The 12,668-nt window shown below is 39.2% G+C and overlaps 1 pseudogene; it reads right to left on the bottom strand.

Annotated features, from left to right (window-relative positions):
• Nucleotides 1-1,163: 1,163 nt before the first annotated feature.
• Nucleotides 1,164-1,266, bottom strand: LOC125250744 (annotated as a pseudogene).
• Nucleotides 1,267-12,668: the final 11,402 nt, after the last annotated feature.

Here is a 12,668-nt window from a genome sequence, read left to right as displayed (position 1 = left end):
AAAAAAAAAAAAATGCCATGACAATCAATTTCAAGGGATCGTTAAACCTGTGATAATTGATGATAATAATGATAATGATAATTCTGTCATCATTGACTTACAGTCTAGTTTGTTCCAAACCTATATGAGTTTAGTTCAACAGAAGAAAGAAAAAGGATGATATTTTGAAGAATGTCAGTAACCAGACAGTTGATGGTAGCCAGTGACTTCCATTTTTTTTTTTTTTTTTTTTCCCTACTATGAAAGTCACTCTCTACAGTCAGCTGTTTGTTTACTGACATTCAAAATATATTTTTAGTTCAACAGAAGAAAGAAACTCATACAGGTTCGGAACAACTAGAAGGTAAGTCAATGATGACAGAATTTTTATTTTTGATTGACCTATCCCTTTAAGGGGCATATACAAATCTGATGATTAACAGTTTACATCTTAACAGTAACAGTTTACAGAACACTGATGGGAATATTGCTTCAGAATAAATTACATTTACAACACAAAAATGATCAATTTTACTAGATGTAGTTAGTTATTGCACCATCACAGTATTTGAAAAGAAACGTGAGGAGAGTTAATGCTGCGTGAGGAAAGTGAGTCGCCGGCTGCAGAAAGTGAGTCGCCGGCTGCGGAAAGTGACTCGCCGGCTGCGTGAGGAAAGTGAGTCGTCCGCTGCGTGAGGAAAGTGATTCGCCGGCTGCGTGAGGAAAGTGATTCGTCCGCTGCGTGAGGAAAGTGAGTCGCCGGCTGCGTGAGGAAAGTGATTCGTCCGCTGCGTGAGGAAAGTGAGTCACCGGCTGCGTGAGGAAAGTGATTCGCCGGCTGAGGAGAGTCAGTGGTCAGCTGTGTGAGGAAAGTGAGTCGTTCGCTGCGTGAGGAGAGTGTGTATGCAGATGCACCGCCGCCCTATCAGTGGTAAACTCAGTGGCTACTGGCAATTGTATAGTGAATTCCCGCGACAAGTCGGTAGCCATATTTTTGGACCTTCCGGCCCGCCATACACTCAGAGGTGTGGGAGAGCCTTCCTTTCCCAACTACTGCCAACTCGCTTCCATTGGACTCAACAGCGCCCGCAGAGTGGTATGGCCGTAAGTGAAATCTGCAGCCAAGAATGGGCTATGTAAGATATTCAAATACTCTTTTTTTTTTTTTTTTTGAAAAAACATAAAGCTTACAGCACCTGGTATTCCCAGGCGATCTCCCATCCAAGTACTAGCCAGGCCCGACTTTGCTTAGCTTCCGGGCGTGCTCAGAGTGGTATGGCCGTAAGCGAAATCTGCAGCCAAGAGTGGGCTATTTAAGACATTCAGACACTCTTTATATTTTCAGAAAAAACATAAAGCTTACAGTAGTCAAACTAAAATCGCAATTAAAAATGGTTGCTGATTAATAAAATTCACATCACATACGTATCTTTTTAACACCTTTATAACACAGTTTAACCCTGAAACTGAAACAAAAAGTGTTCATCTTCTCCTGGCATGTAAAAGTGCTTTTGTTTAAAAATACATATAACATTGTTTGTAAAAATTTTTATAAAAATCCCCCATCTTGTTTTCCATTTTAAAATAATTGTATAACATTTCCACATAATTTTCTACCATCTGTTTACAGTTTTTTTTCAATTGTTTAAACACAATTTTGAAAACCGGGTTCTTTTTTTCAAAATATAATCACAATTATCCAAACACCACACTCAGTTTACATAATTCCTAGATTGTTTGCAAAATGCCACACTTCAGTCAAAACATATACACATATTTGTGAAAATGCTATTAGTTTTCATTTAACCAACACAGTCCTCAATGATCAGACACTATTGCAGCCAGTTTTGGCCAGACATTGTTATGTAAGGCATAATTTAGATGGAAAAAAACAAAACAAATAGTGACAAACCCACAACATTCTTCATGATTAGTTTGAGATATAGGGAGAATGTATACAAATAGGCCTACTATAAACTTACCAAGCACTGCACAACACTGATGCTGCAGACTGAATATTTCAAGTATGTATTTCAATACTTACAGTATTTTTTACCATAATCAGTTACAGTAATCAACCAACAATGAAATCAATGAAACAAAAATAAAATCTGTAGACAAATAAAAATTACTGCATAAAAAAATACACATGCAGCCTACTGTCAAATGTCACAGTAAACAATATTGATGATAAGTACAGCAAGCTTCAGTTTCAATGTACCGTGTGGTTAGCTTATCTGTTTTCTCGATGAAATTACTGACACAACAGTATTTATGCTGAGATTTGGTTGAACTCTTTGTTTGTTATGGGTCTTTCTTTATAAAACTTTATAAAACGTCTTTGTTATGGGTCTTTCTTTATAAAACAAATTTCTTTATTTGTCCATCAATAAAACATTCCAAATTCCTAGTACTTAAGAAGTAGTTTGACACATAAAATTCCCTACCAGCTGTCTTCTTGTAAATTCCCTCTTTTTCCCATTTCTTTCTCTCCACACATCAGTCATGTTTTTCTCCTCCAACGACATTAACTCCTTTCTTCCCCCATCCGATTTAAAAACCATTCCGTTAGCCATATCCATTTTATTAAAAACAGTGTTAAAATCCCCCGCAATTATTACCCTCTTCCATTTTTCCATTAACTCAGCTATTACATTAAAATATTTTTTCTTTTCTATTTCTTCATTTGGAGCATGTACGTTTACTAAAATAAAATCGTCTTCATCTATCTTAATTTCTACAGCCAAACATTTTCCTTTTGTGTCATTATACATTTGCTTTGACCTGATACCTCTATCTTTTCTTATTACATTGCAACTCCTCCTCCCATTTTCCCCTCCACATTATTAAAAAAATAATTCCCCTTCCCATCGTTTTTTTTTTTTTTTGGTTCTTGCAATAAAATCACATCTTCATCCCTGCACAGTTCCTTGACTTTTTCAAATTTCACACCATTCATTAACCCTCTTGCATTAAAAGTAACAATTTTCAACACAATTAAAAAAGATAAAAAGACAAACTTTAGCATCGTAATTTAGTTATTCCATTTCCTCCCCCTCCTTTGCACTTCTTCCACAGTCCTGTTTCTCCTCATTACTTTGTTTCCACATTTTATTTTTAGCTTTCTCTAAATTGGGTATTACCTTGACTTTTCTTCTTCTTTATTGGATGTACCTGCAGTGCCGTCTCCACCCATGTTTTCATTGTCTTTGTCCTTTCTGTCCTTCTCACCTATCCGTTCTTTCTCTTCTGGCTCTTCTGTTTCTGTTTGTCAAACCTCGTTTAACTCCATCCGTACCTCCATTTCCACACTGTCCTGTGTTAGCTCAGTCTTTTCAATCTCATTGTCGTTGTCCGTGCTTTCATTGTCCTCTCTTTGCATTGCTCTGGTGTCTTCCCTTTGCTCCTCTTCATTGTCTGTCTCATGCATCAGCCCATTCCCCCTTTCTTCTTCATTTTGCTGGTCTCCATACCAGCATCAGCATTTGTCCAGTACACACTTGCAGTCCGGACACCTCACCACCTTACAGTCCCTCGCGAAGTGGCCTGTTTCCTCGCATTTAAAATCGGGACAGTCCTTCATCACATGATCAGGGCTCATACACAACCTGCAGGTTCTCACCTGCTTGCTATGTATCACCCTATAGTATTGTGGACCGTCTTCTGTTTCAATTCGAGTACTGTAGGGCAAGGAGACCACTTCTTTTGGGAACTGTACCTTAAGGAACCTTGTTCCATCTTCTATGTTGGTGCCGGTGTAGAATCTTCTCCTTATCTGAGAGACCGGAGTTACCCCCCATCCCTCCAGCTTCTGTAGAATCTCTGCGTCATCCAGGTAAGCAGGCAGATGCATAAAAGAGACAACAAATTCTCTGTTATTAAATTTTTTAATTTCACATGGTTTTCCTTTAATCATCAATCCTTCATTCAGCTGTTCAATATCCTCTTCCTTGTAAGGCTTGATTTTCCTGCTAAACGAAAACTGAGATCAAGCATCCTGCAATAAAGCAATAAAACTCGCCTAGAGAAGAAGATCTCAAAGAAATAGCAATGGACAACGCCTTGCCCTAACCCCAAAAGGACAATGCCTCCCCCTCCACACACACACACACACACACACACCTTCCTTCCTTCCTTTCCCTTTGACTCAAGTCACTGAAAATTCTTCAAGACATATAATGTAACTTGTGTATTTATTGTTTTTCCCTTTTTATGTTTGGTATCATTTTAAATGTCTCAGTGCGATTGGTAAAATGGTCTCAATTTCACAGCAGTCACTGGTATTATGAAGAAGATTGACAACTAAGGAAAATTCTGTCCTATCTTTGGGTGGTGCCTTTTGTGAAAACCCACTCCTCCCCCCCCCCCCCCAAAACAGGTGTTGGTGTAATAAAAATGTACAATCCTACAGTCCTGGTATAAAAGTTAAAGTGCAAAGCAGTTATGTGGGATCTTCTGTAGCCAGAAACATTCACACATCACTGTGTGTATATGCATTTCTTCGAGTAATTCGATGTTATGCATTTATCATTTCTGAATTGGCTTCTAATTGTCTAACTGTAATGTAATTGGCATGATACATTTTTACTTGACAAATAAAATGGTTTATTCTGTATTATTCTTAATTCATTATTTCTAGTAGATTAAAGCGAAGGTATTACCTCAAATCTGTGTTCAGGATTGTTCATACGAAAGGTTTAATAGATGGAGCATGGGGCACATCGATTAAGTCCATTTCGATTTCTGACAATCACTGCCTTAAATAAATTGCAGTTTTCGTAAATATATAAAAACTATGCTTTTTGTTACGAGTAAGCAGAGCGTGACCGACTTAAAGGTAGATATTTACCCTGCATCCAATGTTTAAGGTCAGAACTGACGAGTTTGTGTCCGGGAAGAGCAAAGTTGGCCAAAGTGACTCTTCTAAAGCGATACCGGGACTGCAGTGAACGAAATAGTTGAAAATATAAGGTAATCAGAATAATCAAATATCTAAATTAATACATAGCAAATGATTAATTCCTAATTGGAAACACAACATAAGAATAAGAATCATTTGAAATTGGAGTCAGATTAAACGAGTGAAATTAAGTGAACTTACCCAGCCAGCAATGACACGTGGGGCCCAGATGGGTTAACTACGGGTTCCATGGGTACTGTGTGGGCATGGGCTTTGGCTGGGTGAAATCAGCGGGTCTCATGTAGGTTTTGTAGTACGAGTCCCACATAGGAAGCCCATATGAGCTGATTACATGGGCCCCATAAGGGACAGGCATGGGCCAAGTGGGCATGGGTTTGATCTGGGAACACATATATGGGTCTTGCATGGCATATTTATGGGCCAAGTGGGCATGGGTTTGAACTGGGAATGCACATATGGGTAATGCATAGAATTTTTATGGGCCAAGTGGGCATGGGTTTGATCTGGGAACACATATATGGGTCTTGCATGGCATATTTATGGGCCAAGTGGGCATGGGTTTGAACTGGAAATGCACATATGGGTCCTGCATAGAATTTTTATGGGCCAAGTGGGCATGGGTTTGAACTGGGAACACATATATGGGTCTTGCATGACATATTTATGGGCCAAGTGGGCATGGGTTTGATCTGGGAACACATATATGGGTCTTGAATGGCATATTTATGGGCCAAGTGGGCATGGGTTTGAACTGGGAATGCACATATGGGTCCTGCATAGAATTTTTATGGGCCAAGTGGGCATGGGTTTGAACTGGGAACACATATATGGGTCTTGCAGGACATATTTATGGGCCAAGTGGGCATGGGTTTAATCTGGGAACACATATATGGGTCTTGAATGGCATATTTATGGGCCAAGTGGGCATGGGTTTGAACTGGGAATGCACATATGGGTCCTGCATAGAATTTTTATGGGCCAAGTGGGCATGGGTTTGAACTGGGAACACATATATGGGTCTTGCATGACATATTTATGGGCCAAGTGGGCATGGGTTTGATCTGGGAACACATATATGGGTCTTGAATGGCATATTTATGGGCCAAGTGGACATGGGTTTGAACTGGGAATGCACATATGGGTCCTGCATAGAAATTTTATGGGCCAAGTGGGCATGGGTTTGAACTGGGAACACATATATGGGTCTTGCATGACATATTTATGGGCCAAGTGGGCATGGGTTTGATCTGGGAACACATATATGGGTCTTGAATGGCATATTTATGGGCCAAGTGGACATGGGTTTGAACTGGGAATGCACATATGGGTCCTGCATAGAAATTTTATGGGCCAAGTGGGCATGGGTTTGAACTGGGAATACAATTATGGGTCTTGAATGGCATATTTATGGGTCAAGTGGGCATGGGTTTGAACTGGGAATGCACATATGGGTCCTGCATAGAATTTTTATGGATCAAGTGGGCATGGAGTGGGCACTCCGCTTGAAGTGACCGTCATGGCGGCCGACCAAATCAACCGCAATTTTTACAAATACTACTTGTTGTACCACAAACTGTAGTTTTAATAGTTTTTAGGCAAGAATGTAGTTGTTTAGACCTGAAATATGTGACTCATATTTAATAACAGCACCTATTTTACAACTTGTTTTGACGTTTTCGGAGATGTGAGCTCCAGGGCGTCAGCGGCCATTCAGTGCTTCTGTAACTGCTGAGAACAGCTTAATCTCGGCCAGTGCTTCGTGGATTTGCCGCTGGCTCTTATAGTGGTTAAACATGAGACATTATTCAATTTGAGTACATAGAACAGGCAATCTTTGGTCTTTATTAATCTATTATTTGTTCCAGAGCAAGTCGAATTGTGCTATGTTAAATTTGATAATAATAAACAACGTTATGTTACATCATTATATATAGTATATTGGCTTCAACTAGACGGGACATATCAGACGAAGACTCTTCTCCGCTCTTCAAATAGGTAAAACGTTAAACTTTATAAACATAGGGTTTTTTGAGTAAAGAAAACGCTTTACATTTTTTTTTCAAACATCAGATCTTTATTTACCTTGGCATTGCATAGAGGAGATGTCCAAACTGCGTGCGCACTTCATTCACGAGGGGAGGCGGATTAATGTAATGAGGTTTGATTGACAGTTTGAGGATCCAATGGAGTTAAGAGGTTTTGTCACAAGCTCTTTAAAATCCTTTTCATTCGTTAAATATTTGTAAAACCCACATACAAGCGTAAATGTTTATGCCAATAACTAGTGCTTTGTTTGACTGAACTGTACAATTGTGCTTATTTGTTGTTCAATAAATATTATTTTATATAAATATGTCCATTAGTAAGTAATATGGATTGAGTGAAAGTTACATTAATACGCCATTAGATGGCGGCAACACTTTACAGGAAGAATGAGTCAGTGAAGCACAAGAGACTTTTAAATTGAAAGGAACTTTTGCAAAGGAAGTTGTTTTTAACGCTGTGGTGTTATACAAAATCGTTTTCCTCAGAGGACATTCAAACAGACTTTTATAATGGATATAATATTATGGACATTGACTTGAAGAATGAATGTAATGCAATATATCAGACAGGTAATAGCCTACTCTCTCTCTCTCTCTCTAATACTGTATAAAATTCAATGTGTTTCAATGAAGCGACTCGACGTTCCTTCGTTACTAGTTCTAAAGTGACGTTTTAGAGTTAGTAACGGAGGCTTGGTCCAACTGACAACTTGAGATATGAATCCGTGGCGGAAGGAAGTAGTGCTGCACAAAAGAGGGTTTTAAAGACACTCCGTTGTTGTTCTTATTTATTTACACACTCGTGCCGTCGAACTGTTGTATAAACGCAATATCACACTCGTAGCCGTGCGATATGGCTGTATATCAGCACGCAGTGATTACCTACGGACGAATCAAAGCGTGCTGATATACAGCCATATCGCATGGCTACTCGTGTGATATTGCTCATATATCTATGGGTAAAAAAGAACATCAACAACACAAACGCCATGACTGTTTTGGATGTATTTTTTGGAGAGATGTTTTGTTTTCTTTTTTTCAGACATTTTTAAAAAATATATATTTTTTATTTATTTACCAGTACGTTGTAAAATTTAAATTGTTAAAGATTATGTTTGTTGTTCAATGTATTATATAATGAGTGTATTTTGTATTGTATTTTTGGAGGGTTTTTTTTCAGAGATTTTTTTAAAATATTTTTTTTAGTTTACCGTATGTTGTGACATTGTTTTTTAAAGATAAATTTTGTTGTTCAATTTAATATATTTCTTGCAGTTCAAAGCATCAAGTGTCTTGTATTTATCTTGTACTTACATTCATTCTTCATTTTTAATTTTTCTTAGATTGTTTCCTTAAATGAATGGCTGGGCTTACCTTGCATGAATTGCCCAGTTAGGACCAACATAAGATCCTTACAGAGCCCACTTTAAGCCCATATGGGCATTCACGGTTGAATCCTGGTGCAAGCCCACTTTAAACCCCTTTAGGCAGGTGGGGCCCAAATGGGTCTGACACAAATTGCCCGGTTAAGACCCACATAAGACCCTTACAGATCCCACTTAACACCCACCTGGGCATCCATGGCTGGCCCCCATGTTGATCCCGGGTGCAAACCCACTTTAAATCCCTTTGGGCAGGTGGGGCCCAAATGGGTCTGTCATGAATTGCCCAGTTAAGACCCACATAAGACCCTTACAGATCCCACTTAAAACCCACCTGGGCATCCACGGCTGGCCCCCATGTGGATCCTGGGTGCAAGCCCACTTTAAACCCCTTCAGACTGGTGGGCCCCAAATGGGTTTGGCATGAATTGCCCAGTTAGGACCCACATAAGACCCTTACAGATCCCACTTAAAACCCATCTGGGCATCCATGGCTGGTCCCCATGTGGATCCCGGGTGCAAGCCCACTTTAAACCCCTTCAGACTGGTGGGCCCCAAATGGGTTTGGCATGAATTGCCCAGTTAGGACCCACATAAGACCCTTACAGATCCCACTTAAAACCCATCTGGGCATCCACGGCTGCCCCCATGTGGATCTTGGGTGCAAGCCCACTTTAAACCCCTTCAGACTGGTGGGCCCCAAATGGGTTTGGCATGAATTGCCCAGTTAGGACCCACATAAGACCCTTACAGATCCCACTTAAAACCCACCTGGGCATCCACGGCTGGCCCCCATGTGGATCCCGGGTGCAAGCCCACTTTAAACCCCTTCAGACTGGTGGGCCCCAAATGGGTTTGGCATGAATTGCCCAGTTAGGACCCACATAAGACCCTTACAGATCCCACTTAAAACCCATCTGGGCATCCACGGCTGGCCCCCATGTGGATCCCGGTTGCAAACCCACTTTAAACCCCTTTGGGCAGGTGGGGCCCAAATGGGTTTGGCATGAATTGCCCAGTTAGGACCCGCATAAGACTCTTACAGATCCCATTTAAAGCCCATCTGTGTAGCCATGTTGCAAAGCCCACTTTGGACCCCTTTGGGCAGGTGGGGCCCAAATGGATCTGACATGAATTGCCCAATTAAGACCCATGCAGTACCCTTACAGGTCCCACTTTTAGTACGTCTGGGCTTCCACGGCTTGCCCCAATGTGGATCCCGGGTGCAAGCCCATAATGGGGCCCACATTTGCCGCCCATGAAGCCCTCATCTGGGCCCCACATGTCATTGCTGGCTGGGTAATAGAGACGCTGAAAAGGCATACACACGTTAACCTTCGCCCGGGTGCGTCGGATTCCGTTTTTTGGCCTACTACTCATGAGTAGTCGCATTTTTGTAAAGGTAGCGTTTAATTTACAGCATGAACAACTGTTTGTTTATGAACATGGAAGTTTGTTGGTGTTTGTTGGAGAAGTATGCACTATAATACTATGGGGGTAAATTGATGCCAAAACCACTGAAAATGGACAGACTAAAAGTCACAAATAGATATTACAACTTGTAAACACAAAACACAATCTACAAATAGATTAAAAAATCCGCAAACAAAGTCCACATGATCCGCAAATGTAAAACAAGATCTACAAATAGATACAAAGTCCTCAAACAAACTCTTTGTGATCCACAAATATAAAGCATGATCTAAAAAAAGATTAAAAATCCACAAATAAACACATCCTGATTCACAAATATAAATCAGTGACTTGTTTGCAGGTGAAGATCATGTTCTGTTTGTAGATTGTGTCACATTTGTTTTCATAATTCTGACTGTTGCTGTTGTGACAAAATAATCATTGAAATCATTGAAAATGAAGAGACTATGAGTCAAAAATGCATATTACAATTTGTAAACACAAAAGAAGATCTACAAATAAATTTAAAATCTGCAAATGTAAAACACAATCTGTAAATAGATTCCAAATCTGCAAACAAACTCCTCATGATCCGCAAATGAGATCTACAAATAGATTTAAAAAAAATCCACAAACAGACTCTTCATGATTCACAAATAGAAATCAGTGACTTGTACTTGACAACCAGAATTTGAATGAATACAAAGTGATTCGTCTGCGCATGAGGGTCATTATTTGTTTGTAGATTGTGTTGCATTTGTTTTCAGAATTTTGGCACAGCTGTTTCGCTGTTTTTTTCCATTAAAAAAATCTACAAATGCCCTCCTCACAATTTGCAAACAAACATGTTCTAACTTGTATTTTCAAACCATTGTAAAAAGACATTCTTACACATTCTGTACAAAGCTCAGCATGCAAGTGTTGAATCTGTGTTTGCAGATCAAAGGGCATTCACAGATCCCTCTGCACACGTCTACAGATCTTTTTGGCACTATCTTTCCACAGAGTGTGTGACTACGATCCACACGTGTAGTCAGCTAATCAGGGGTATTGCTTCAACGTGATGTCACGCCCCCTCAATAAGCCCTTTTCAAAATAAGAGCTGACATTTCTCTGATGGGTGGGCTGGGCTCACTGCCATTTACCGTTGCCGGTGTCACAGCGCTGACAGGCGGACAGAGCCTGGGCAGCGCTGGGAAAGGACGGACCGACCGACGCTCACAAGATGGGTTGTCAGGTAAGCGGTCACTCGACTAAGTAGCTGTGTGACATTTAAAGAATAACTTTATCGCACCCCAGTACGTTAACGTTATGCACTGTCGTTAAAACTGCCCAGAAACAGGTGTTGTGCCGAAAAACGCACCCCTGCCATGCACATTTGAAGATAGCCGCCTTAAATGAACGACAACCGACATCAATCATTAGCATTCTCATACTATACCACATTTTGTTCTCATTAAAGTCCATATATATAAGCTTATATTTATAAAGCTTTTTTTCACTGAATATAAAACAAGAAATGAATAATTGCGAATAATTACAATTCTGACGTTTTTCCGTCATTTTAATTTTGATATTTTAATTATAATAACACATTTAATTGTTTTTATATGTGAACAAAAATTAAAGCAATTGTGTTATTATAATTAAAATATGAAAATTAAAATGACGGGCAATTCACACGTGACATTTCTCTGTACTGTACAATAGGCTACGTGTTGGTAGCCATTAAAGAAAACGTAGTTTCATATTTATGTTTAAATAGTCCTATGTTATGTTTTGAATTCATCTATTTGATTATAAAAAGTGAAGAGCATGAGTAAGATGCTTCATAAGATGCGCAATATATCGGGAGACATGGAGTGTGTCAAGACATGATTTTGACCACTTCATTAAGTTTTTTTTTTTTGTAGAAAGCCTTTCTTTAAAGTGAATTTCATTTTGTAAAAATTGTATCTTAATTTTAATCTACGTTTCATTAACCAATTGCCTGGATGTTAAAAATAAGAAGCAAATATAGCAGACAATATAATCATGACATGGAAGGGCGGGCGCGATCACTGGCGTGTGAACTGGAACGCGTCTCATAAGACCAATATCGATTCGTAAATCCCAGTTGATGAATAAACAGTAGCTACATAGTGCGCCTCCCACCCAATAAATCGCAATAGGCTTAAAGCTTTGTGTTGCTTTTGATATGGAACAAAGTCTCAGATTTCAAATTCTGTCCATTTCATTAAGAAATTCAAGCAATTAATACCGCTTTGGCGCTCCTTAATGTGGCGTGATAGATAGCTTCTGGGTACTCGTCTGTGCGTTATCAAACGCATAGCAAAAGATTTGTGCCAGTTTAATTTTTGTTCTGGATCCAGTGCTCTGCTGCTACATTGGAGCGAACTCGTCACCAACTGGTCAGGGTGGGAATTACAGTTACAATTTACAATAGATCACCCTCAGTGTAATCTGTCAACGTGACGGACGGCCTTCAGATTTTTCCGTCATTGATAAAAAAAAATTCTGTCAATGACGATAATTTTCGGTTAACCCAACCTCTGATATATATATATATATATATATATATATATATATATATATATATATATATATATATGTTTATTTATATCTATATGTGTGTAACTTGCACTTGTGGCATGTTGATATATTGTAACAATGCATATGCATAATATATTGAAATTGTCTATACTGTCTTGCATTTATGTAAAATGTAAAACAAAATGTATTCATATTTAAATAGAACCAATGTAATGGAACCAACTACTTAATCCTATAACCTGCAATGCACCCCCTCATATGTCCCAATAGGAAAATGACACATCCATGAAATTCACCCCACTTAATTGCAGCATTCATATTACTATACACTGTTAATTATTTCCCTATAACAGGAAATTACTGGCAGCAGGGTTA

The sequence above is a fragment of the Megalobrama amblycephala genome, linkage group LG1 (assembly GCF_018812025.1).
Source record: "Megalobrama amblycephala isolate DHTTF-2021 linkage group LG1, ASM1881202v1, whole genome shotgun sequence".
Lineage (NCBI taxonomy): Eukaryota > Metazoa > Chordata > Actinopteri > Cypriniformes > Xenocyprididae > Megalobrama > Megalobrama amblycephala.
Note: the sequence above shows the minus strand (reverse complement) of the source record. Positions and strands in the feature narration are given on the sequence as shown.